Source organism: Anguilla rostrata, chromosome 5 (assembly GCF_018555375.3).
Source record: "Anguilla rostrata isolate EN2019 chromosome 5, ASM1855537v3, whole genome shotgun sequence".
Taxonomy (NCBI): Eukaryota; Metazoa; Chordata; class Actinopteri; order Anguilliformes; family Anguillidae; genus Anguilla; species Anguilla rostrata.
The window spans coordinates 15,707,582-15,734,480 of record NC_057937.1 but is presented as its reverse complement, the minus strand read 5'-3'; the positions used below and the strand labels follow the sequence as shown (position 1 = coordinate 15,734,480).

The 26,899-nt window shown below is 41.9% G+C and overlaps 1 protein-coding gene across 1 annotated transcript in view; it reads right to left on the bottom strand.

Annotated features, from left to right (window-relative positions):
* LOC135254812 (mineralocorticoid receptor-like) overlaps nucleotides 1-26,899 on the bottom strand; it is a 71,060-nt gene that overhangs the window by 35,803 nt on the left and 8,358 nt on the right. The window lies entirely within an intron of this gene.

Sequence of the window (26,899 nt, the reverse complement as noted above, 5' to 3'; positions counted from 1 at the left end):
TTACCTGAAGGGGTCTTTTTGGATCAGATTGGACACCACTACTTTACGAGTTAAAGGCAAAGGAAAAAACTGATCCTAGATCAGCATTCCTACTCTGAGATGCTTCGTGACTGTGGGCCCGGTTCTAATAAGAACTGGCTCCTCTTTCATAGTGAAGTCTGACAGCTATGTGGAACCCCTAGTTATTGCATTATAGAGAGGCTCGTATGGCTTTGATAAATGTTGTGACCATTTTAATTCTGCCATTATGAATAAAAGTTAGATTCTTTCCCCTTGGATGCTGTTAAAGACAGCTTGGTCTTAACCCAAAAAGAACCACACTGTACTGTCAGTAGGGCCATGAGTTTTCCCTGAACATGTGACCAGGAAAACATTTAACATGTACGTAGGCCTTGTCCTCATGGCGTCACTATAACCACTCTAATTGGACTAATCAGCAGTAAACAGTCACAGGCACATGACCAATTAGACAATTAAGGACCAATCGATGAACTTGTCACCGCAAGGGTGTAAGCCTCATTGATTCAGAGGACTAAGGAACCACAATGTCCTGGATACAGTGACGTGGAATAACTGACAATGCAAACGGCCACGTGCTGACAAACCGTACGCGTACCGAATCCTTAAACTCGCCCGTGCAGCCAGTAGGCTACCTGTGAAATCAATCCTGGTTCTCCGACCCGCTCCCGGCCTCCTCGCGTTTGCATGCACGCCGGTCTTTCCGAACGGGAGCGCCCGAGGGGGCGCGGAACGGCGCGCGATCGAAGGGGCGTTTCCTCGCGCGCGTCGCTCCGGGCCGGGGCTTCGCTGTTTACGCGCGCTCGCGTCCCGGGGAGTCATGCTGGAACACAGCGGAACAAAATCCGCAGCGCTTCAGAACGCAGCGGAGCAGAGACGAAAGCGAAAAAAAAAGCAGCTCGCAAACGTGTCGGTACAAATTTGAGTTTCAGATTTCCGCACCACTTCTTTAGTCGAGATATTCCAAGTCTATGTGGGGAAACAGAGACTTGGACAGTTACAGACAGGCGAAAAAAAGACTTGTCAGTGGTCACAAACAGAAACAAACGCAGCTCCAATGAGAAGGTGTAGGCTCCCTGAGCTGGTAATTTGAAGGTGTTTAGGATGAAGGGAACTGTGGTTGTAGAATTGGCCCTCACAGTCACCCACTGTGAACCCTTTGGGGTATAGATTTTATCTGATGGAAGTTCTGAACTGTTGTAAACACCACAATTCAAGGCAATTCAATCCTACAGCTTTGTTCTCCACTTGTGTTAAAAAAACAGACATTTCTTTTTGGCTCAAACACTCAAACACATAAAATAACAGAGAAAGGCAAACATTACAACAAATAACAGAAAAATAACAGCCATTAAATGTTCAATGTCACTGTAGTTACGTGTAATTGTTTAGGTACTGCAAACCCTCTGGATACTCACATTCATGTTGGCCTTTAAAAATAAAACTGCAATGGGGGCAAAAAAAAAACAATTTTTCCTTACCTACGGAAACTAACAGGCTGGCTTGACAGCTGCAGTTTGCGTGAATTGCGCTAGGAGGGATGAATTCTATTGGCTGACATCATCCATGGCTGTGATGATCCAGCCTTGGATGATCAAGCAATTCCTTTCAGGTGAGTCATCCTCTGTGACTGCTGGCGTATTAAAAAGCCGAAGGGCCGCGCCGAACACGTGTCTTTACCGCGGGACAGATGTTCAGGCTCAGTGTGGCACATGGCTCATATTTAGCTCTTGGTCTATATTGGATGTTGCAGTGGGAGCATTTTCCACATTGTTCAGATTTTCTGCTTCACAGCTGTCTGAGCCATGCTGCATCAGCGCATACCGTAGTCTGTACAGTGGGGGGAGATGGTGATTCGTGGGTGGAAAAGTTGGAATACGGTGGCCCCGTCCACCCACAGCATCCACAAAAATTAATCGAAATTAAATTTTAAAAACTACGATGAGCCTGAGGTCAGCCTTCCAAAGTTATTTGTTAATAAGACCAAATTTACAGTAGGTTTTAAAGGATCAGGGTAACAGTTATTGAAAGGACAAGCACTGTGGTTACTGAATGTCTAAGACCAGGGTTACAGTTACTGAACATAGAGGACAAGGTTAGTGGTTACTAACAAAGAGCGCCAGGTTTGTGGTAACTAACATAGAGCAGAAGGGTGTTACTGAACAAAGAGGACCATATTTCTGGTTACTGAACAGAGAGGAGTAGGTTTATGGTTGCAGAGAATAGACACGTAGGTTTGAGGTTACTGAACATAGAGGACCAGGTTTGTCATTACTGAACACAGAGGACCAGGTGGGTGGTTACTGAACACAGAGGAGTAGGTGTGTCATTACTGAACACAGAGGACCAGGTGTGTGGTTACTGAACACAGAGGAGCAGATGTGTGGTTACTGAACACAGAAGACCAGGTGTGTGGTTACTGAACACAGAGGACCAGGTGGGTGGTTACTGAACACAGAGGAGTAGGTTTGTCATTACTGAACACAGAGGACCAGGTGTGTGGTTACTGAACACAGAGGACCAGGTTTGTGGTTCCTGAACACTGAGGAGCAGGGTTGCTGTTTTTGGCCCGGCTCAGTTCCCAGCCTCATTAAGTCAATCTGGTTCACAGCGGTGAACAAACATTGAGATGATGGGTCTGTGCCAGGGGTCAGAGGAAGGGTTGCCTGAACTCTGAGGAGATGTGGGAAAGCTCAGGGCGGAAAAGAGACCACAGGCCTCGCCATACGGAGTCAAGCGCTTGCAACACAGTCGGCTCCGCTTAAGCAAAAATAGCTGGCGAGAAAGACAGCGGAGCGGGGGCACGCGGTCCTCCAAGAACGATCGATACCACAGAGCGACCAAAGAGCCGTGTGATTCCGACTACAGAGCGGGGCCTGCGACTGACAGAGATGTGAAACTCGGAATCGGGAGAGAACAGCAGCAACAACAACAACAACAACAAAACAACTCCCACACAAATCGGCAACCAGTTGTCATTCGCCATGAATCTCAGTTTTTATAACAAAACCAATCCTCCTTCACGGTTCTGAAAGTACTCTGTGTTTTGCAAAAACGGCCGGCCGTGCTGCTTGCATGCCAGGGAACGTAGTAAAGCGACCCATGCTACAAGCACCAATGCAGGTGTGGGAAAAGAACAACAACTTTTCTGACCTACAGCATATAACCAAAAGTATCTGGACCCCCCCGACCATGGTCAGGGGCAGTTTTTCATGGTTTGGGCTAGACCCCTTAGTTCCAGTGAAGGAAAATCTTCTATGCTACAACATATAATCACATTCAAGACAATTCTGTGTTTCCCCAACAGTTTGGGGAAGGTCCTTTCCTGTTTCAGCATGACAATGCCCCTGGGCACACAACCAGGTCCATATAGAAATGGTTTTGCCAAGAATGGTGTGGAAGAACTTGTCTGCAGAGAGCCTTGACCTCAACCCCATCCAACACCTTTGGGAAAGTCAACTGCGAACCAGGCCTAATGGCCCAATCAGTGCCAGACCTAAACTAATGCTCTTCTGGCTGAATGAAAGCAAATCCCTGAGGCAATGATCCCACATCTAGTATAAAGCCTTCACAGAGGAGTGGAGGTTGTTAAAGCAGCAAAGGGACCAACTCCATGTTAATGCCCATAATTTTGGACGAAATTTTGGATGTGAGGTGTCCACAGACTTTTGGCTATTTAGTGTATCTGTCAAGACCATGCTGCTAACACTGCCATATATAAACAACATGCATGTGAGTGGGCCAGCTGAGAAAATGATTAAGTTAAATCACCTGAAATCACAGGTGCCTGCAGCACTGCACCAAGCGCTGAGCAGTTTCATTAAATTTTACTGCACCTGTTCAAGTGGGTTGAGCAGTTGATAACAGCAGAGCCAAAATAATAACCATCGCCGGTGCTGGGCGATGCAGGACAACAAGAGACTGAGGTAAACTTCAGTTATAAAGAACAGGCATAACTGGGACGAGGTACAGTTGTCTATAATATATACTAACTGCCAGACATCTAGAAGTTTTCCATTTTAATGCCCTTCAGACCAGGTTATATAGTGGTCATGAGAGTGTAAACATTATCCCGACAGCAACTCATATTCTTGCCACACAAGCCCCCCCCCCCTGGGCTGCACTTGCAGACCACCGTCCTTCAGCTCCAATAATGAAGGTGCCTCTCATTAGGGGTCGTCTAGAAAAGTGCCTGACTAAACAATAAATCACCCGCCTTTCACAGAGATTTAGATTACAGGCACTTCACTACAGGTACCTGCCTGCCCCATGAGGCCACAGATAGGGTTCTCTCAGAAGGATACAGGAAGGACATCCACAGCTTTCATATCATAGCCAGGGAAATATTACAAAGCATAGCATAAAGATCCACTGAAAGCCATAAAGTATCTATACAGTACACAGAGAGCCAATAATAGAATCAGTATCCAGGCCTAATTTATAATCGAGAGTACACACTCAGCTAAATAAATCTGCATGCGCTGTATCTGTGGAATGCAGCAATGCACACCACCTGCAGCACCTACAGTATGAGCTCAGTGTGCCGTGTTCATACTAAAAAAAATTGCTTATGAAGGAATAATGTGTGAAGACGTAAGAGAGCAGCAACACTGGGGACTGTGTGGATAGGTCTGCTGACTCTTCATATATTAATTCCCCTGTCCAGGTAAGGGTTCGATTCCCAGCACTGTCTGAATGAAGTGGGAAGGGGGAAGAACTTTAGGGGGGGAGGCTGTCCCCTCTCCTTTTTAAAAAACAATACTGTGCTACATCTGATTACTTTACGAAACCAAAAACAGTCGCTTTCATTGTGAAATAAATGTATGATTGCAAACTGATGGTTACTTCATTTGATAATGTAGTCTCGTTCTGTAGTCTCTGCTTTGAAACTCTTTAGATGATGCTCTTTGATGGATCCCGTGTTCTGAGTGTAAAAAGCTCCCAGAGAACGTAGAGGGGAAACTAATGTCACAGCACCCATTACTGAACCAGACAAAGCATTACTTCACAGCGGCCAATGAAGTATGCATCACAGTGCCCACCACAGTACCTATTACAGTGCCCATTCTAGTGCCAAACCAATAACCAACTAAAGCACCTACCAGTGCACAATGCACTGCCCAACAGCAATGGAAAAATTTGTGCTACCCACCACAGTACCCGAACACAAAGCAATGCACAGTGCCCACATAAATATGTTATGTTCATAGACCTTTGAGATCAGAGACAGTTATTAATAAACAGAAATAACAATGTTCATCTCCATATCCTGCTGAGATCTGGCAGAAAATAAAAGTTTTAAGTATTAAAATTTTTGTTGACATAGTACATGTATCTTGGATGACAAAAACACAATGCAGTGAAAATATTTTCCAAAATATTGTTTATTTTATTTTTTATTGAATGTCTCTTGTAGTGTGGGTTTCAGCATTAAGAATATTATGGGTCTTCAGATTGAAACCAAATACTCATGTCTCCTATAGGGGACAGAAATAAATTGCCATGTCTTGGGAGGATATCTGCTGTCCAAGGAGTGAAGCATTCTGAGGTGGGATGGTTCTGTATCTGGCGTAGATCTCACCACACTCATCCTGTACTGCTTTCCACAGGAGATACAGATAACTGAGATAAAGAACAAGGTCCCCTGCCAAGGGAACTATTCACACAAGTCACATTCTGTAGTGGGTGTCCATGTGTTTGAACACCACTATAGTTATTACTTTAAAACATTGGTCAGGTCCTGCTGGAACCTTGTGTTGCTTGTTCTGAGAGGAACAGTTCAGAAATATTATGCCAAAGCACTAAAAAAACCTTTGCACTTTTCAAGAATTTGTGTTTCATATAGTAAACACAATTTAGGTTGTTCTGCCAACAGAACAAGGGAACATAGGTGAAAAATAGAGGTAAATTTAGCCCTGATATCAGGAAGCATTTTTTGCATGGAGAACTGTCAATTTGTATAACAGTGTGCCAGGTTATATAACAGAAGCAAAACCGCTTGGGGTGCCTAAGACCAGACTTGACATAGTGCCAGATAATTTCCAGGCAGTAATCAAATTGATGAGCCCACATAGGCTGAATGGCCTGTTCTCTCCATCAAAAATGATTATATTTGTATGTTGTTATAGTAGTTTGCAAAAAACTTTCTCTTGCCAGAAAAATCCCATTTAGAAATGTGTGAAAGCCTGTGTAGCAAATTCAGACTCACCTTTCAGCGAGCTTGCTAAAACCTACCATGAGCACACTGTTTTCTATACATTCAAACCTCAAAGAAATAACAAAAGTATGGTTACGTCACCTTCTGAAGTAGCCTTTCCGGAATCTGGCCCTCGGGAGCAGTTCCATCTGGCCGGCTGACAATATTTGTGTTTGCTGTGTAAAAGACTTACTGGCTGATCATTTACTGAACCTCCACCATGTTTAGTCACCGCCTTCCTGGAACGAGTCAGATCAGGAAACGGAGATACTCTGAGCGAGACCCAGGGCCAGCTGGCTCCTGGACTCGTTTGTTGGGCACGAGGTTATTTCAACTGTTGAGAAACGGTTGGACATTGGATTTATTTCCAGGCAGAGGAAAAGGAGTTTTGTCACACACGCGGCTGAGGTTAAACAAACAGAGGGACGTGGAATACCAGGCACACAGGTTCATCGTAACTTCCTTCCTAATAACGCGAGTTCTGCGATACTGTAACTGCGTGAAAGAATAACTGCTATGGGGAAATCTGGGCAAACAGTTGGCATCATTACCCCAAACCTCAGAGTTAACGGTCTACATGCTAAATGCCTTAATCTGTATCAGCAGCATTTGTCTTTAAAAAAAAAAAAGGCAGACCAGCGTCTGGGCTGTCTAGGTAAATCTGTGTCACTAAAGCACAGGTCTTTTGCTTTTGGTGGCATAGGGTGAACTTGTGAACTTCCCCCCCCCCGAGTGGTTGAAGCCCCTCGTCGAAGGGGGCGGTCCCGCTGGGCAGAGGCAGGCTGGCCTGGATTTGGTGGCGACCTCCAGACCAGGCTTACAGTGGCTGGGGCAAACAGGAATGATAAACCCTTCAAGCGTGAGATTAACTTCAAAGGATCACTCAGAGTCCTCATGACCCATCTCTCTCTCTCTCTCTCTCTCTCTCTCCACATACTCTTTCCTTCACATCCACTGCCTTTATCAGGGTTAGTCAGGGTCTGAGAGATCCCCTTTATTAAAATATCAAAAATATCCGCTAAATCGTGCAATAAATGTCATCTGACATCGCACAGCTTCAGTATCTGTGCTTTAGCCTTCTGACCGGACCCCATCTAGCCTGGGTGTTTACTCTATAGAACAATAAACAATAGGGTTCAGGCCGGGACATTCTCCCTAAGTCCCTCCCCCCCCCCCCCCCAAGGCAGATGGATTTGGCTTTTTCCTGTAAGTACAGTAACCGTTTAAACAGGACGTGAGCGCATACATGCCTGTGCAGTTTAGCTTAGTGCACACATGTACAGTAAGACGCAGACGGAAGTCTGGAGAGAAGCCGCTCAGCTGGGATAATCTATGGTCAGAAAAATGCAAGATCCATGAGCTCCTCAACTTCCGTGTGTCCAACAGTTGCAAAACAAGAAGTTACATGAGGATACGCTAGGCTTCTTTAAATCCCATTTACACAAGCATTCCCAGTGCTGGACAGGACAGTGTACAAACCTGCATACAGATTTTCAAGCAGCAGATATCTACTACTAAGATCAATTGCTTCTTGGCAGAGAGTATTCTTTTTAAACTACCCTGGTTGTTATTATTATTATTATTATTATTATTATTATTATGTGTCAAACATTTCCCAAAATGTAACTGTACCCTGCCAGTTTCAGCTGGAATAGAAACCTGTGATTTAGCAGAGTAAATGTAAATAAAAGACTGCAGGAAAAAAAAGCAAGCAATGGAGAAAGAGAGAGGGGGGTGCATATCAACACCTTATTTTGGAACACTGCCAGCTGTGTTTATCATCGCAAAGACTGAAACCGCAACCATAAGCTAAGGCCCTTGAGAGAAAGCGGCAGCAAGAAGCCAGCAAGAGGATGTGAACAACCCCCCAAAGCCACCGCCTCCTCCATACCCCCCTCCCACACCGGTTAGCTTTCCTCTCAAGGGTTGGTTTAACATACTCCATGCAAAGGATGAAATATCACCCTGCTGCCCATCGAGGGCCAACCGACTGCCACTTAATCTCCCTCAGTACTTCCAAACTGCTACTCAACAGCACGGCAATACACCCGATTTGCGTGCGATGACGCTCGCAAGAGGTAACGTTTCTCTGGACACACAGCTGTGCAGTCAACTTTCTGTTTGGTCTGTTCTTTATTCTTTTCAGATTGTGAACTGAGCACGCTCATCTCTTCTTACAGGAAGTTAATGCGGAAGGTGACCTCAGTGACTTGCCAGTGGTATCTCTGCAGGGTTTGAAGAAAGACAACTCAACAGGCGAATGACAAAAACAGGTGAAAGCAGACTGTTATCTATGCTAAAAAACTTTCCAATATATAGCATATTTACAACCCAGTTTACAGCAGGATACAAATATATTTTGCAATCTTTTAACCTGTCTGTATTCTCTTAGGCAGAAAATTTTCAAAGCATTACTTGTGATTTTAAATTTATAAATGTCTACAAAACAGTAAGGATACAAATATATTTTGCAGGCTTTCAGTTTTATGTATCCTCCCAGGCAAGTAATTTTCAAAGCATTTTTATTTGTGAATTTAAATCAATTGAATGTCTACAAGATAATGAATCAATATGAACAGAATCACTTTCACTCTTTAATGTCTGTTCATGCTACTGTGGTTTTTCTAACTGGCCAATTACAATCTAATAAAAGCTGCCACATCACTCAACAAAACAGGAAAGTCAAAGGATATTCAGATTTCAAGAATGTACTTAATTACAGCAAAAGAACAAAGCTGAAGCACACCTGTTCAACAAATGTTGTTTTACATAAATTAAATCTAATAAAAACTTTATTAATAAAACTTATATATGCCAAACATGGGGCTGAGCATGTCAAATTCCCACCGTATTTTGAAATGGCAAACTGTCTGCTACCATACCCGCATTCATGCGCAAACCCCACTGTCAATTTTTTAAATAATGAAAGTGCATACATTATTTTTTTTAAATGCAATGGGCATAACAGTATGACATCATACAGTATCTAAGTGTATTCATTCAAAATTCCCTTTGTTGTGCCTATTTTCCATTTATTTTGAATATATCTCAAAATAGTGGCCTAAATGTGGTTTATTAGTCATATAAACACAATAAATTGTGTTTATATGACTAATAAAACACAGTCAGACAGACCTACCTATCTCAATGAAAATTAATAGAAGCAACGTCCTTCTGGCCCACTGACCAGGTAATCTATGGTACAAGTCAATGGTATGGCCTTTTGAAGTTGACAAAAATGTATACACTGTCAACTGATTTAAACAAGAATGAATCCACAGCCTCTCGGGAAACTTTTAAAGGTGTTCTTGTGGATTTGAACTGAATTGGGACCGAAATGGCAACTACAGGTTTTGTGCAGTGCAATAGAAGTACTATACCTTACCTATGGGTTTATCCGACCCACCCTGCTGGCAAAATGCTTCCCTCTCTGTATGATGTCATGGCCAATTAGGAATGGATGCATGCCACAGTTGGAATTGGCTAAAACTGTATTTGTTACAAATGTTTCTCTGGGGCACATCTCTAAAATAAACCCCAGAACCACAAATCCCTGATATGTGATCTTTAAATCTGGTCCAGTTTCATCTGTGTGACCTGCATTTGAATGCTTGCGGTCAATTCTGTCAGCAAATGGCTTATAAAAATGTGTGGAATGGGGGAAAAGTAGTAGTAGAAGTCCAGTTCAGGGGATAAATCACTCACTTACTGAACTCAACTCTTAATTTTGATTTTTTACCAGCATTTATCAGCTAACCTCAGTCACTCATGCATGTGCACATACATACACACAAATTCACACTCACACACGCACATGCAGATATACACACATAAAATGCACTTTACGCACACGCACATACCCATACATACACGCACCTATACACATGCATATACACAAACAAATACAAACGCACACATAATCACACACGCATACTCTCATGAACAGAAATACACGCACACGCGCATGTGAAAACATTCACACACACACACACACATACACACACACACACACACACACTCTCATCCATGAATAAATCACACCTTCTGTTCACATAGAGGCCCCGCTGATTCATCTGTGCATCCAGCTCACCATGGTCACTGTGATTCAGTATCAAAACAGAGGTGACCTGACCCAAATGAATAGACTATGCCCATGTACAAATCTCTAGCTCAGCCAATGACCTCCATCTTCTGCAGCTGATCAATCTCTATATCTTGATTTCTGTCATATCACACTTTTGATTAGTCAAAATTGGCAGCTTCTGAGGTTAGGAAGCATTCAGATCAATGTTAGAAAAATGTGAAAGCCCTGCAAATTTCTTTTTCATTCTCCATCTGAAAAATATTTGAATTAAAACTTTTTATGGTAGTGTATTCTAGAAGTGGTCTCATTGTAATTTCTGGCATCTTGATTGTATTTTACAGTGTAAAAATGACAAACTTCTCATACAGTAAGACATACTGTACATGAATGGGAATAAAGATATTGTGTGTTTGTTTGCATATGGACATTGACATGTCATGAATGTATTGTTTCACACTTATTTCAATGGGCAATTTGACCACAACCATACTTGTTTTTTTAGCAGGTATACTTTTAGTCAATGGTCCCAAAATCCAGTCATTCCATGGACTTCCAGTAAAGCTCAGAAATAAAGGTACAGTGGAGGTACTTTCACTGTTCTTCAAGGAATTAATTTCCAAAAATACAGTGAAAGAACAATAATGTTCCCTTTACAACCAAAGAAGGTACAAATTAAGTATATATTTCTGGCTACAGGTTACCATTCCAGTGACAAGTGTTTGCACCTTTGTAGACACTTTCTCATGCCTTTTTTCCATGAGTGTACTGTATGGGTTAGGAAGAAGAGAAATGATTAGAGAAATCTCAATGGGGACTTTTTGTGAAACCACTTTTGTAAAATCTAGGGAAAGGGGTTTTGGATGACTTCATTTTTTTGCCAGTTGTTCCAGCCTCTAGTGAGATTTAAAACACTGTACACTACGATGCTACTGTAAATTGCTAACAAAAGAAAAGGATTTTTCAGTTGTCTGTAAGAATACCCACTTATGGATTCAATTTTATTCTTTTGTGTCTCACACCATTGTTGAAGCTTCATGTAGAGCACTCCATTGCTAATGACCAGCTTTATCACTGGAAATTACAGACATAATTATGAAATACAACAATACTGAAGACACAGTGGGAGGCATCCAAACTCTATGACACAAAGGAGCTATCATCAGCAGTGAACAGGGTAACATAACACCCTCTGCCGCTCCACTTCCATCAGCTGCCCACATACTGTATACTGGAGAGGCCCATTTGAATATTAAAATAACATAAACGGAGCTTCAGCTTACTTGACTAACATTTTGAATTAAACAGAAAATAATTTTTCGCGATACTCGAAGGCTCTCTCTGTTGACGTTCGTTTCCCAAAGTCAGAGTGATTTCTGACTGGCTTATTGGATATCCACCACAGAACTCCCGCCAACACATCTGCCCCAAAGCTATTGGCAGTAGTTGACTTTGGTATGATTCTGATAAGTAAAAACAAAAAGACTCGTGCCTATCATAAAACTGTTGATTTAAGAGCTCTGTGGAATGGAGCAGGGTACAGTTTTCCATGAGGGCGAGTGATCGGGAACGGGGACCTGCTAGGAGCTGGTCAGGAAGCACTATGTGTGAATGCGCCAGCAGTAGTGTCATCGTGGATCTGACACATTAGGAATCCACACTGCGGTAATGACAGCATTAAAGTCAACAGCCTGGACTTACAGGCAAATAAGACTTTGGCGCCGTGCACTGTCTCAGTTGGCTTTATACACTGCTATGGGGAATTGAGCAGTTCACAAGACTGGCTTGAGCGAGAAGAAAGAAATGTGTTGACGCGGCGCTACTTTTACAGTACCCTGTCTTTTCATTCTGCCGTTCCTCTGGTCTCTCTTCTCTCAAGATCTTCTAGACCAGGTCGGATCGTACAATCCCAGCCCCTGCCTATAGGCCCTGAACTGGTCAACAAAAACCTGTACACTGCTACGTTGTGCTGTGCTATGCTAACTATAGTCCAAGCATCCCTCTGACCAAGTCGATGGCGGTTTTGTCCTCTTGCCGTTCTTAAAATCACCCTGAATTCTCAAGTTCGGCACGTAAACAACCATTAACGACTCTATTCAGCTGTCCTCATTCTGACTTCTTCCCAGGCTATCTTCACCTTTTAAAAAATATTGATCTAACAGACCTGCAAAACTGCTTCTGTCCCACTATCAATTCAGAGAATTTCCAACAGAGTATGACCCTAAAAAAGGAACTAACTGTTGACAGCTAAGTGCAACTTCTCCAATTAACAGCTGGTTTCACTTTGGTATTGGAAAACATTTTTGGAGTTAAAACGAGAACATATACAGGTAGAAAGATCTGAGGACTTGATTTATAACAACAATTATTTCCTCATCTGCCTATTTCGTTCTGCTACTCATACCTCATTTATGCCTTCCATTTTCTTTCTTCTTATCTTCTGGAATAGCGCACATGATTTTTCTCTTAATGACTGCTTGTTTTCCAGTACAGTAATTGCGCCTGGGATTTTTTTTAGCTGTTTAAAATGGCTTGCAGATTAAATGTATTTTGGTCCCTCATTTTATTTGAATGTCATTTATTAGTTTCAGTATTTTGATTGCTTGCGATTTTGCAAGCATTGTAAATTACCCCGGACCAAGAGGGGTTTTATCAGAAGTACGCTTTCACATTCACATATCAATTTATCAAAATGAATCATGCTACTTTTTTGTAGTTCAGATGATATATTTTGTTAATTTAAATGACATCTGAACAAGAAACATATTTAGCCACTTCAGTACAATAACTTAAAATATGAAACATGCATATCTACATTAAAGCACATTAAGCAGGAAAAACAGTGTACAGATTATCGTTCTCTTTACATCCTCAGAACATTATGAACATTAATGAAAAGGTTGACCAGAAGGATTCCATAAGCTTTAGAGTTTCCCAATACGTCAGAAGTTCACATTCATTTTCCAAAGCTTTATTTTTCCAGTGAAGATACTGTCAAATGAAAATAAGTCAGAGCACCAGATGGCTAAAAGTTGTGGCCTGTCATTAATCAACTTCACTCCTCAGTTGGCATATCAAGGCTATGATGATATATTCTACAACACTTAGGCTAAATAAAATAAAACATACAAAAAGGAACAGAGCTCTGCTTCTACCGAGATGGTTTCTCCTGGAATACATACGCTTGAATGAAAATTCTGTACCGGCATTTCTGGGCTTTTGATAAAGCCAGGGAGACTGAGCTGTCTGAGGCTTTAATGTTTTGATTAAATTTGCTTCAAGGACAGAAAGAGAAAACCGAAAATAAAAAAGTAATATTTGTTAAATTGGACCAGTGGTTTAACTGCACAGCCAATGAAACTGAAATAGTACCAAGTAACACTTATCTGATGGTAGCCAATCATTGAAATTCAAGGCATACTGAGTGTGGAGCTCAGTATCTTTTCCTGTATAATAACTTATGTAGGTCATGCAAGTAAAAAGGGAATCACAGTTAATCTGTGAGGAAAGTATGCTGATAAGATTTCTCAATCAGTTAAAAAAGCTGGCTCTTTGCAGTGGCACAGCATTGGTTCTACATATTGTAGGTATTGCCTGCCTTTTACCTGTTTTGTATATTAATCATCATTCAACTGGTCTTGAATGCCAGTTAGTATTCATGACCAGTGCCAAAAAAGCATATGCAAATATATAATTAAAAAAATACACTTTTTATACACTTTTGGGTTTAAAAATGCAATGCCATTTTTTGGTCATCACAAAATTAACACTTTTACATGGCTGCCAGTTTATTGTCTCAATATAAGATTAAAAATGAAAGCAAAACTTATTGGCACAAAAAACTGGCATAGTTTCAAAACAATTACAATGCACATTCCCTTCAAATTGAGTAACAAGTAAAAGCAAGTTTTGTGCTCCCTCGATAATTTGGTGTTGTCAAATAAATAAAAAATCACCCTACTGAGCCATGGCTGTACTGTATCTGCAAAAAAAAAAAAAACTTCACTGGTTTAAAAAATGCACATTATCATTTATCATTTTTAACAACCGCTGTGTTTTCATTCAGCTCGTATCTGAGAAGTTACCAGAAATATCCAAAGCTACTTTTATGAAGGGTTTTCCTCTGCATGGCAACAAGCTCAGACAAGAGATGCTCTTTCTTACCAAGCAATTTAATTAACCTTTACTAGGCACCTGTAAACAGCCTCCTCTCACCCCAGAGCAATCCGCTTCCACTTCTTTCACATTATGAGATCAGTTGTGTCAACCCTTAACCTTGATATTGAGCAGACAGGAATATATAGAATCATCCACATCTTATTCAATTAAAGATTAAAGATTTGCTGACTGGAAGCAGTGATCAGGATTAGGTTTGTTCAATGCTCCCCCCCCCCCCCCATGGTAACAGTTCTGACACTTCAGAACACTGCGGTGAACTGGCTGCTTTGGAGACGAGAGGGACATCACTCTTTATGAGGCACGGCACAGCAGGTCATTGGGTTCATGCTGCTATGGAGTGCTCTTTAGTGCAGCCAGAAGGCTAAGCTAAAGAAAGCTCACCGGCAGTAATTGGATTATCGAGTAATCTGAAAACAAACGGACAAAGATGGCAGCTGCAGGCTGCATGCCGACCACTTTTAATAAATTAACAAATAAATTACGGACAAATCAAAGGCCACAGTCATACGTTTTCGAAACTCGTAGGGACGTGTTTGCGGTAATTTGCTTTCCTTGTGCAATCCTTAGAGTGAGTCTTTGCAGGCAGAACCACTGAATACTATTTTTAAGACCATGAATCAGTTTCACTCTGACACGTTTGTACAGCAAGGCTTTACAGTATGTCAGTCTGTTTATCACGTGCTAACTGGATTTTGTCATTAAATGCAAGTTAATGGCTTGATGGATTTACCCTCCATAATCACCAATAGGTTCAATTTACAACAGGCTGCTTAATCAGCATAATCCAGAACTACTGTCATAGGCAATTAATTCAATTTCATTTCCTGTATCTGTAAACTGTCATTCCCCACATTTTAGTCAAGACACAGGTTAAACTCTTATTTTCTAGAGGCTACAGTTCCCCAATCCTAATATATTATAAAGCTATGTTATTATTACAATGTTATTGACAGCAGACAGAGAAGCACACTGAGAGGAGAAAAAGGTCCTGTGGCATTATGATTCACCACTGACCAATTATGAAACTCAAGAGGAGGCTCCGCCCACTGACCCCTGTGAGGTCAGAACAACACCTCTCAGGAAAGGCCAGTTCACACCACTCATTCCTGATTAGTCTGTCATCTTCTCCAACACAGCCTCAACAGAAACAAAGAAAAATACTACTGAAGAGGGCACAGGTGGCATGTTTCATTTCCTGAGAATATGTCTTCCTATCTGTAATCTGTAAAGAAGAACAATCTTTCTTATCATCTGTACCAGTGTGGGGGAGTAGTATGAGTAGTATGAGATTATATGCAGTGTCACATGGTACAGGAGTACAGGATATGACTCACTTCAATAAGACAGACTTTACTGTGCCACTGTTTAAGTTCACAGTTCACATAAGTCCCGGCCTCCTTGCACCACACACACATGCACATTAACATACAAGCACACACACACACACAGATTCATACACACACGCACACACACATTCACAAGCATACACACCAGGACAGATAATTAATTCAGTAGCCACAATGTGCTCTCATACAGTAGCTCATGCATCTTTGCAGATTTGTCTACTTGGTCATGAGCATTGAATGGATTCCCAGCAGGTTACAAGTCACTGAATAATGTTACATAAATGAAACCAAAATGATCATGCATCAGGAAGCTGGGGACAATGTGTAAGACTCTGACTATGATGGAAAGCCAGTCTCTTCATATAGCAGGCATGTACCGTACTGTGGGATAACGGGTAAACAATGCCAAATTTACAGTCCCCCACCCCCTTGGCCGGGGCCAAGTAATTAAGGAGGAGGAGGAAGAGCTCCCCCTATTGAGTCTGGTTCCTCCCAATGTTTCTTCCTATTTCTTCCACCTAGGGACTTTTTCCCTGCCCCTGTTTATCTTAGCCTTGGTTCTGTTGGAGTGTTAGGCTTGGGTACGCGGTGAAATGTTTTTGTAAAATGAGCTTTAAAAATAAAATTGACTCTGTTTGGTTTACAGTTATATTGCTTTACTTTTATTATTTTCGGATGAGCACCATGGTACAGAGGTAACCTCAGAGCACACACTAACCTCACAAACAACGAAGATTCATACTATACACACTTCCATGTGTACTTCAGTCTCATATCGATCCAAAAATAAACATTTGATGTTTTTTTTTTCTTTGTTTCTTATAGCTTTTAAAATTGGGTAAGCATGTTTCCTTGCTGACATTACGAGGACACTGTGTTTCATTTGGTGTTTGTGTAAATACTACCAATACTCAGGCCAAATCACCGATACCCCATCCATCCAGACCAGCACCACATCATTGGTGTGCCCATCTGAACAGAATGATCAAAGAAATTGATCAGCATTTTTCATCAAAAGTGATTGCAGATTTACTTAAATTAGTTTGCCGTTTCTTGTGAGGTCTGCTCTTAAGTGAATGTCAGTGCCACCATTTATTTTGAAGGTAAAAAAACAAAAAAATAACATTCAAAATCAGCTCCAGCTGGAGAGAGTTCAGCGTGTAGCAGCAGAAAGGAAGCCAAACAGTCACAGTTCCGACACCTTTCCCTCTACACTGTGCTCCTGCTAATTTCTGTTGAAACAGGGAAAAGGGTGGGACTCTAGGCAAGCCCGCCCACAAAATGCATGTGGCCAATGACTGCCAGCGCTGGCTCGTGTGATGTTAGAACAAAGAAGAAGGACCCCAGTGAGCAAAATCCAGAATCCAGACATCCAATGGGGTGGAAATCAAGGCTGAGAGACAAATATCGACTAGGTCAGTGGTAACTAACCCTGTTCCTGGAGATCTAACATCCTGTAGGTTTTCATTTCAACCCCAATTTGGCATACCTGGTTTTACTAATTAGCTTAATAAGGTCTCCAGCTGTTAAATGAGGTGTGCTTTGTTGGGATTGGAATGAAAACCTACAGGATGGCACAACAGGGTTGGTTACCACTGGACTAGGTTAACCCCAATATAGCTCAGGATATAGTTTGGATGTAGCCAGGCTGTGTCCTACGTTCACTTTCACTTTTCAACTAAATTTTGCCAGGTTTTCACCTGAATGCTTGAAAGTGTTTCACTGAATTCTCACGACAAAAATGTCCCCTGGAAAGAAAGACAAGTGCAGCCCCAATTTTACCACAGGATTTGCCCTTGCACTCCCTTTCTAATGGAAGGATGCCTTGGGCTTTAGGACACCCATGAAAGGTGCCACAGTGTTGTGCTTTGTTGACCTCGGGCAGGAATATGGGAAACTGAACCTCCTCTGTATATTGTGGGAGGAGCCCTGAAACCTAACAACAGATACTCAGCTCTATATTCATTTAATGGTCTCTCATCAGTTCTATGGGAGCCAAAGCACTCAAATTTGACACTTCTGTAAATTTATTTAAGAGCCACAGGCATATATAACTTGAACTGCAAAACTGTACCAGAAAATCCTGTTTAACAACCTGTTCGCATGCAGTTAAGGAAGGACAGAAAGAATGGGAGGACAGAAATAATGTACTGTAGGAGCTGAAGCCTCCCTTTCTCCCCACCCCAAGTAAGATCGGCTCTTTGTATTGACCACTTTCCAGCTAGTTACGATTCAGGCCTACCATCGGTTCAACTGTCAAATTTTTTTCTTTCTTTCTTTTTTTTTTTTGCTCATTTTGCAAATTGACATGTCAGCAGTGCACCAGCAGGGAGCTCAGGCGAGGCACCCGAGATGGGGATCAACGCAAATGGCTTGGAGAACGCAAAATGGCTGGAGAAGAATCCTGCCGCATGCAGATAGCCGTAGTCAAGTCGGGTCATGCGGTTCATGTGGTTGCCCCGATGAGCAAAATTCTGGTGGGCCAACAGTGGTTCAGTGGGCGCTCGCTCGCTCGCTGGGGTTTTAGCTGTCTGTGTTACCTGGCTCCTGCCACAGCTGCCTTGGTGGTCTGTTTCCTCTAAAGGCGCCTTTAAAGACCTCTGGAAACCAAACTACAGTCATTAGAAAAAAACCTCACTTTTAAGGTGGTTATTTTCTATATGCATGTTTATTTTTCCTGTATCTCTGACAGCTGAATGAAATTTTTTTTCACCCGCGGACAGAACTGTTCTGGGCCAAACCATTCCAGAATTTTGTTGGGTTTGGCTAAAAAGGTTTGATGTTTCAGTTTTGCATTTTCTTGACTAGTTTTCAATGCGTTACATTTCAATGGAAGGGCAGACATAGATAGTATGCTGTCCTAGATCAAGAAAGAGCCCCTCCAAATGTGATTTTATAGAGTAATCAAGCTTTTGCTTCACTACCAAACATGACAGTCAAATGTAATTTGGCTTTATCCTTCATTAGAGTGTGACCAGTATACAGCAACCCATGCTTTCTGTGATAAATGGCCTGGATACAACCAACATCTGTCCTTAGCTTTCATATTTTTAATTACTTGCAAACACATTTTGGGGAGTTTAATTACCATGAAAACTGTGTTTGCACAGGAAAAAGTTGAAGACAATACTGATTGAGTCAAGATCAACATACAGTTAGGGTAGCTATCAAAATCGAGACCTTTTACCGACTTAAAATGCAGTGTATAGACGACTAGGCAATTCATAGACTAATTTCCTACTTGACATAAGAGTCGATACAATGATCCAATGCAGTTTGTAGAGTGCCCTTTTCTAGCTAACACAGAAAGCAAGAACCTGCTGGTCTACCATTGGCACCAGATGTTGGACGGCCAATATTTTAAAAATCAGGCTACTGCAGCCTGCTAGTGGCAGGAGATTCACCAATTATTATGCATATTTATTGCATTAACTACTTCACCCCCGTGAATAGTTTTGTGGTTAAAATGTGTTTGAAATGCCATCTAGGCATTCAGGTGAAAACCCGGCTACATTTGGTTGAAAAGGGAAAGTTTTTTAGTTGACATAGCCAGGCTATATCCAGGTAAAACCTGAGCTATATTCAGGGTAACCTAATCCGTTTACGTCAAAACATCTTTCAACCTAGATTTCCACCCCTCTAGACATCTAGAATCTGGCTTTTGCTCACTGGGACCTTGACTGTGTGCTGGCAGGTAGGTGTAGTGCCAATCAGCAATATGCTCATGACTTACAACTTTGCTGATGGTGGTTCGCTATTGGTCAACTAGTGGGCTACTACTGTTTGTTAGTGGCAGGCAAACTAACCATCCCTTTAAGATGCATATATAAAAATAGCAATGCTACATTGCATTCATTTAACACCATTCAGAATAACACAGTGCTCTACAGTGAAGGGAGGGTAATGTCACCTCAACAACCCACCTGGGTGATGCAAGGCAGCCATCCTGCCAGAACACTGCCAGAAAAAATGCATAATAACATACACATCCAGAAATTAGTATTAAGTCTGAGTCAGAGGAATTTTTTTGCATTTGCTGTACATGTTTTAAAGCACACAAACCATTTGTACAAGTAATTTAGGTTCATTTCCTTGTTCAAGGGTCTAGAGAATTGAAACTGAAACCTCTGTTTCATAAGACCAGTTCCCCCCAACACACACACACCCCCATATCAACATGGCAAGTATGTACGTGTGTACATGCATCCCGTTCCCCCGCCCCCCCAGCTCTGTTCGGGCTGGACTGGACGCAAGGGAAAAGGAAGCTGAAAACAGGTGAACGAAAAACAACAAACAAACGTGTTGTGACAGAACAGCATCCCCTTGAAAGAGCAAAGCCCTCTGGGTAAAGCCATAAAAAGTAGCTGTGTGTGAAGAGCTCAGCGCAGCGCACACAGGGCTACGTGAGTCTGCCTGATGGATCTGGCGCTGCTGCTCTTCCACACGCACGCTGAAGCCGTTTTCTGCGCAGTTTAATTTAAACGTGTTTTGCCAGCACGGAGGAGAAGAGGAACGAAGTTAATGCACCAGGCATCCCGAGAACTGGCTATAGCAAAAAAGCTTCCTACTTCTGAGAGAAACAGCATCTGCATAAACAAAAACAAAAAAAAAAAACTGTTTGGATCAGTTAAGTTCTTGTGAACGAAACACTCACAAATTCCAGGAAAGGTCTAAATAAATAAATATGGGATTCGTATTACCTTCCGTATTGGAAAAAAGTGGAAAAAAACTGAACAAAACGTTGGCTTTGAGATAGCAGCAGTGGCAGACTGGTTCTGCGCCAAAGGTAGAGTCACTATCAATAGATAATACAATTATATTCAATTATTCAAAATAATCCAATAGTCATGAAAGTGAACATGAACTGCCAGGCAGTCTAGCAAAGGGCAAAAATAAAGGCTAGCGCTGGAAGTAGGAGGCTAGCAATGTACTGGCTGTCTCAGTCAGATAACAAATTCTCATTTTGGGGAGGATGGGGATAGCACCACCAGAAATGAACAGATGGTATCAGCGACATCTCTGGCTGTGTACCTGAATGCCCTTATCGACAGCTTGTATAATGTGCATTTTATGGTGGGAATGTGCATTTTATGGTCGAATGACACTTTTCCGTGCATTCTTGCCTCATTTTCTGGCTCGAGTAAAGAATGCAAAGTATTACTCCAGCCATCCATGAAAAATACTAAATTCTCACTCCAGATGTGTGTTCTGTTGACGCCTTAAGCACATATCAAATGAGTATTTAAATTTGGGAGTTTTCCAAACGGTTTTTACATAGATCTGCATCAGATGCATGACACAGTTGTCTCAGTTTTCAAAATGAAATTTTTAAGCCTGATGAATATTGTCATGCATAAAAAAAGATGCCCTAGAAACATGAAATGGCATCGGAGATCTGGAAATGTGTGAAATTTTAGCACAAAACTATTGCGTTTTGAAGGACATCATTATTCTGAAGTGATTCCAGAGAGCTCTACTTCCTAGCCCCGCCCCCTGGGGGAGTGACAGGAAAGGTAACTGGTAAAAAATAAGCTGTCCAGACCGGAGCAGCCTTGGCAGCTGTGGTGGTGACAGGTGCACAGAGGCTAAGGGTGAGAAGCAATCTCAGAGCGGTCCTCCAGCTGAGTACTGAGGGACCCGGAACGTGCCCACAAAACATCCGGAACACGCCGGGCCAAGCCCCCAGACAAGCCTGCGAGTTCCATCAGCAGGGAGACATCGAATCCCCCCTCCCACCACTGGGCTGTAATGTCACATATTCTCACGCAGCTGACATAATTGTTGCTATGCCACCTCAAACACCGTTGTCGCATCTTGTCCGTCTGTGCGCTACACCGATGGCTTAATGCAAGTTGAGCTCGGCACAGCATTGCACCATCCAGCCCTCAATCAGCCTCAGAACGAAATCACTCTAAAGCTTCCCGTCAAACAAGTACAGTCAAAAAGGTCTTTCTCTTATGACCCACTGTACCGCAGACATTTTAACTGGCACAAAAATTATTATTTTTTTATTTTCTGCAGCAATGATTTATATTCCTGTTTTATGGCCTTTGTCCAATCTCTGAGCAGGCCCATGCGATACAGCATGTGTGCTTTTTCTGTGGGCTGCCATGAGGCATCTCCTCTTCTTACTTTCCTCAGCTACAGGGTCATTGTGTTATTCTACTGCATATCCCGAAGGCAACACAAGACCTGTGTGAAACCCCGGTATAGACCGCAACAAGTAAACAGGATTTTCAGCAGCTGTATAACAGTAATCCAGGATCAGTCAATGCACAGAAACTTCCTGTTGCACTTGTTTCCAGTACACTTTGTTTGTAGCAATTTCGGTAAAATACTGTATACCGCATAATTCTATACAATCCACAGTTGGTTCGTAGTGATTTTTTCAGTGGACTTTACTGAATTCCAGTTACCCAGAATCCGATTGGTACACAATTTAAAAGTTGAAACGTAGTTTCATAGTGGCCCTACATACATTTTCACTGACAAATTATATGCCATTTACAATTTCCAATGGCAGCTAAGATCCACACCTTTCCAATATGCACTCCTGCAATGTTTATAGACCTGCATATAAACTATAAACGACTGTAACTCTAGCAAGTACGTAATGGTATGTAACCCACAACAAGCTAAATGTCACAATTCTTTGCATATTCAGAACCTTTCATACATGCAAATATTCACCCACCTGATACAGACTGTTTCATATCAAATACTCCTAGTCTGCCAGATCTAACTGATTCAGGTAGCATCTTGCATGATTTTTTAAAAAAAAGAAATAATCTGTAAATACAATAAAACCAGTCTCACAATAAACACTACAGAATCAATATTTGTGCACAAAGACGCAAAATAAACTTGAACTATCCTTTGTTCAGTCATGATCGCCGCAAAAAAATATGTTAATTCCGTATTCCCATAATAACAACAAAAACAACAACAACAATAGCTAAATGAAGTAGGCTGTAACTTTGAAAACCGAGTTGCTCTGGTTTACTAGAAAAGAATTCCGAAGTGGCAGCAGATCTTTTTCTCAGGATCAAACATAGCAATCTGTTGAAATTCAGTATGTACAAATATACTGCATAGCTTGTATTGTAAACCCAGGGGGTATTTCACAAAGCAGGATTACTGAGTTAGCCACATAACTGCAACGAGTAAAACCTGGAACAGCTCTTTTTACTACAGTCCATGTTCCAGAATGGGGAGGGTACCGGGTTTTACTCAGTGCAGTTATCCAGCTAACTCAGCAATCCTGCTTTGTGATACAGGCCCCAGCAGAAAGGAGTCAGTGGCATGTATGCACAGTCGATGGCATGTAAATGCCCTGCCAAACTTCCACGCTGTGTGGCAAATAGTGAGCCAAAATGGACTGAATCACCAGTTTTGTTACTGCCAAATGCCTCGGTCCGTTTGTTTTATGAATAAACCATACGATGTGGGAAATACTTCAAATGATAAATAACAGGTACAAACTATTTTTTTGGAACAATGCTGAAGAAATGTGTTACTGTGCTTCGGGTAATTCTTTGGAGGAAATCGAAATCCCATTTGTAACACCAGTTTAAAAAAAAAACCCTGCAGGATATCTAACACATATGGCATAGTTTAAAACGGTTTAATACGGACGGGTAATCGCGGACGTGCTAATGTGGTGTGTTCAGGAGCTCTAAGGGCAGGGTAGGAATGGCCACTCATGTCCAGACAGGTTCCAAGAGCTGCGATAAGGGGGAACACCCCCCAGTGAAGAGAATAGAGAGGAGAGTCGTGGGGACACGCATTGCTTCCTTTGCTCCGTTGAAGTGACCCCACCACACATGGAGCACAGAAATACCAGGTCCGGCCCCAGATATAGGCTTAAGGGAAAATTAAGGAGTGTGGTTTTTTTTTTCAGAAGGAAGGAGGAAACTTTAGCACTTGGGCATGCCCACAACTTTTTCAAGCGGCGTTTCAGGAAGGAGTTCAAATGAGGACAGGCTTCTTCTTTTTAGCCGTGCATTCATGGGAAGATTTGCAGCACCCTGTCAGAAATGGACATGCATGTGTGGGAGTGATTATGTTTGTGTATACATTAGAGAGAGAGAGAGAGTGTGTGTGTTTGTGTGTGTGTGTGCATGCGTGCGTGCGTGCGTGAGCGAGAGTGTGAGTTGTGTGTGTACGTGCCTGCATGAATACGTGTGCGTGCGACGGAGGAGGAGTGGGAGGAGGTTGACTGGAGGTGAGTGCCAGCGAAACAAAACAAAATTCTGTCTCTAACATACAAAAGATATAAAGTGAAAGGTTTACGGGCCTAAGAATTATTGTTATTACATGCTGTGTACGTTGTACGTACAGGAAGAGGAAAGGCACCCAACAGTCAGAGGTACGGTTACCTGCAACGGTCGGTAACTACCACACACAGCAGCTAATCTCTCAGTTATTTTCATTTTCCCATGGTACATCTGAGATACAGGAAGGCCAGTCCACATTAATCCTTAAACCTAGTCCCAGAAAAAGCACTCTCATATGCCTACATAATAAAAACAATATTCAATATATTATTGTAATAAACATTGTATTAAAAAAATATATAACATACAGTATGCCACATGTCTATTTTTTTAGTCTTTAAAATAAAGATAAAAAATATGTACATGTTTTTAATCTTTATTTTAAACATTATAAAACAGTGTGCCATGTCTCCATTGCCTCATTCATAAGTATTTGTGATCATAAAACCAGAAATTAAATTAAACAAAAGTCTGCACAATTTATCTAGAATTTGAAAAGTGTAAATTTGTCCCACTCAATAACAGAAATAGAGCATTTGTGGATCCACTTCACTCTTAAAAGTGCTCCTCAGACAAGTTATTCCTAAAGGCTTTAGATTTTAATCATTATCAACAGCAATGCAGCATGGGAACTAGTTTGCATATGTTTCCTATAATAAAGCTGATAAGAAAAAGGTTAACAAGGCCTATTAAACTGACTCGACCGAGCACAACTTTCATTAAAGCTGGGAACCTTACTCTGACAAACTGTTTCGTGTGGAAGAATGCGCAAAAGATGTACTGGCAATTCTAATTTACCTGAAGAATGTAATGGAAATTATTTTTTGAGTCCTGACAAGCAGGTTTAACATGCCTTACAGGTGGAGTGTCCAAAGCAAACTCTTAAACCTACTGCACGTGTGAAAGAGATACTATGAGATGTAAATCATATGCAGCGGGAAACCCTGGCTAAAGCTTTCACTCACGCTACACAAGCAAACCAACAGTGTGGGTCTTGAAGCAACTCGGCCAGGCTCAGCGATTGCAGCAGACACTCTCCTACCCTGATCGCACATCAACAGGGGCGGTCACTTCAACCCGACCTGCTTCACACCACCAATCAGCACTTTTGCACCTGGTTCTGTTGACAGATTTGAATAGAATAGGGTGGTACGCAGCATGTCTGACGGTTATTGGATCATACCTGGATGTGAACACAAACAATGTTCGACCATTCACGTTCACTCAATTTCATACCGTACAATCGTTTCTAATTTATATTATAAAAAATTATAATCTGAAATTAAAAGAATTGTCTAAAAAATAATGTATGCTTTTCCACGCCGATTTGTAATGCCCAATCATATTCACCACTCATTCCCACAAAATCTCTGCCATAGAGACAGGCAAGCACAAATAATAATGCATCTACCACATCTGGTCACACTTGCACACTCCGACTGCAAGTCGGACACGAGTTGGAGGAAGACACTTCATTCATCTTAGCAGGGGGACTGTGGGTGTGATTATTCCATCGACACATCATAAACCCCATCATGCCTGCATTACAGCTAACTGTGCAACAAACAACACTGAAATGGTCCAGGTTTGATGCCAGACTTTGGGGCCTGTCCGTGCATTAGAACAGTGCCTTAGCAGGATCAGCCACCCCGCAGCCCAAAATGAAAATAATGCTGATCCGCATTGCAAGTTTTTAAACAAATTCAAGTAGGTCCAGGCCTGAAGCAAACCAAGACTAAACTCAAAACAAAACCTTCGAGAGACCACCAGCATTGCAAATCGCATGCAAACTGAACTTGACCAAACCAAACGGGCGAGCGACTAGCACGGCTCGGCGTGCTCTCGGTGCTTTGCACGCGATGCTACACGACGCACGGGGAGAACGCGTGGCGGTTCGGATTTAATTGGGCATTTGTATCCAGTGGCGTAGGGCTTAATCAAATCAACGCCCTCCATTAATTCAGTATAAGAACATACAATTAAGCGCCTATTAGCGATCCAGCAGGAATATGCGCGTTCGTCCCAGTGCAGAACATTGCGTTGGCAGGGGTCCAGTTACAAGTGTTCTTTCCCGTTGAACTGATCCTCCCCTGTTGTCTTGTCAGCTGTTGAGCCTTAGCTACACAGGGCAGGTAAACACACTTTAGAAGCCCGCGAACCTCTGAATGAGCAAACAGTTTTCACGTTAACACGTTATCCACCCCTTATTGATTCTTTGCATTGGACTGTGATTGGTCCATGCAACATTGGTTCCCCCCCCTCATCTTTATGTTAGGGTACCACTGCTACGGGCAGTTTCCTTTGCACTGGGTGGTTGATTTTGACTTGAATCCAATAGGCCAATATGGCTATCATCATTTGAGAATAATGTCTCTATCGCAGTATGATCAGCAACATTTGCTTAATTCTCATTTTTATCGTTGTGTAACCATCTTGTCTTTTGCATTTCGTCCTTTTTACACTGCTTTTTACAGCACCTTGCTAATCAGCAATGCCTCGCTTCAATTCAAACTTGCAGCCTCCAGGTCAGAAGTCCCTTTTCAAACAGGATTCAATTATAAACATTTACTACAAAGTTTAGTAAAAATGAAACAGTTTGCCATTAACAGTTTCAAAGTAAACAGAGAGAATCAACCAGTTTCAGGGCTCTTTGGTCTTTAATGGATAGCCTAAATAGAATCTGAGAGTGAATACAAAGCATTCCTCCATGACCAACTTTGACTTTGCTCTCCCGTGCAGAATCCCTGAGTAAATAGGGTATTGGATGATTTTACACACACAAGTAATTTAGAACGTAAAAGTA